The following is a 1,785-nucleotide window of genomic DNA, read 5'->3' as shown; positions in this document are numbered from 1 at the left end:
GCCTGAATAAATAGCGACGCAAATTGGGCTACAGCAAACATCCCGCTGTTACAATATACAAGGAAATGGCATGGAGTAACTTCCGAATGTTGATGTTCCAACTTACCATTAATCAGTTGGCTGTCCTTTGCAAACATTTGCCATTTAAGCCCAGCATTTGCCTTTTTCAATCAGCATCTTTAGCCAACATTTCGATGCAGTTTCCCTATTTTTATAGCGCGCATTTTAGGAAAATCGTCCTCTAACAGTCGGCTTAAATAGCATTTTCGATCTAATATACTTGTTTAGATATATAATGGAAGCGACAACAAAGACTGCCGACTGAAAAGACACGGATTAGACGGCAAAGTGTAAAACGAGATGTAAATTGAATCGCCCGGAATGATATTTGCCTCGTTGCAATTTTTCCGTTTATATTCGTGTTCGGAATTCGGATGTTTAGCCAGAAAAAAGTAATTCGAGTTGTTCAAGTTAATCAGGTTTTGTTGGTTTCCGCACGAGCTTTTCATAATTTAGGGGCTGGTTATCAGCAAAAAAATCACCGAGTTTTGTAGGGCAGGATTTTAACCAGAAAATCAGATAAATTAATACAATCACGCGGTTTTGGAGTGAAAAGCCTTGATTTTTCAAATAATAGAATTTCAAGTTGCAAACACACATTTAGTGAACTTTAAATAAATGTGCGTCACAACACTCTCGGTTATGAAAAATGAGCAATTTTAGTTAGTTTTCCAATTTTTTGGGGCCTCTGTCTCAAACAGCCAACAACATCCAACTTCCTGCCGTTGATTAACTAAAACGCTTATTAAATCACACATTTCCAAAAAATTGGAATCGAACCCAACACCCAAAGGACCAACAGTTTCTTCTGACTAAAACTTCTCGATTGATTTCTGTTGGCTGAACCGCGTTAAAACTTCTCGCAGCTGAAAGTTTCCAAATTGCTCGGATAAACTTACCCGTAAAGTGACCGGCGTCGAAAAAAGCACTGTGGAAGTATCACCGAAAGTTCGTGCAAACAAGTCGGTGCCTGTTGCGTGTCAGTGCCGAAATTGGGTCTCAATCGGAAAAACTGGATAACGAGATTATCCAGAAACTCTCTCGCGTTAGCTCTTCGGGCCAACAGGTTGGCCGCAAGCTTCAGACTGTTCCGGGAGCCTGGTTTTTGGCTCCGGGATGCGACTGCGCCCTCAAAACGCTTCTACAGGATTCAACATGTGTGCCAAGCTGTTACGATAACAAATAGTTGAGGAAACAAGGTGTCGCGTAAGGGACTTTGGCTCTATTTAACGCCCCTCTACACTTGGCTACTAAGATTTGCGTTTTTCTTTCATTTGTCCTTTTTCTTTAATTCCCATCTCCGAACCACCCACGTCTGTTCTGAGATGATTAAATTGCCATCGGATATTCAATGCTTCATCAGAATATCCAGCGTGTGTGTTTGAAGCCTGTTTTGTTATACATGTGAGGTTGATCCATTCGGTAGGCAAATATTCCTGCGGGCAAAATGTCCATTTCCATGTGCTGAACGGTATAAATGCATAAAAAGCAACCGGATATTTACTGAGAAAACAGGAGATAACTGAATATGTGGATAAAGACGTCGTAACTGCTGCAGTTATTGGATTTGCTTATAACCGCATTGACATGTCCATCTATTGTAATTTATTGCTATTGAAAATCGGAATATTAAAAGGCGCGTTTCATAAACCTGCTACTTTCGCGGTAAATAATTTTTGGCTTTAGCCGTAAAAAATCCACCAATTAATATACGTTGTTTGATGG

At 40.2% G+C, this 1,785-nt stretch overlaps 1 protein-coding gene across 1 annotated transcript in view; it reads right to left on the bottom strand.

Moving 5' to 3' along the window:
- Nucleotides 1-1,206, bottom strand: part of LOC109541981 (ras-related protein Rap-2b) — a 37,870-nt gene extending 36,664 nt beyond the window's left edge. Inside the window, exon 1 of the mRNA XM_048669032.1 lies at nt 960-1,206. The gene's annotated coding sequence lies outside the window, so the exon portion shown is untranslated. The remainder of the gene's footprint in view (nt 1-959) is intronic.
- Nucleotides 1,207-1,785: the final 579 nt, after the last annotated feature.

The sequence above is a fragment of the Dendroctonus ponderosae genome, unplaced genomic scaffold (genome assembly GCF_020466585.1).
Source record: "Dendroctonus ponderosae isolate FM_Combo_2020 unplaced genomic scaffold, Dpon_F_20191213v2 Dpon_F_20191213_8, whole genome shotgun sequence".
Taxonomy (NCBI): Eukaryota; Metazoa; Arthropoda; class Insecta; order Coleoptera; family Curculionidae; genus Dendroctonus; species Dendroctonus ponderosae.
Note: the sequence above shows the minus strand (reverse complement) of the source record. Positions and strands in the feature narration are given on the sequence as shown.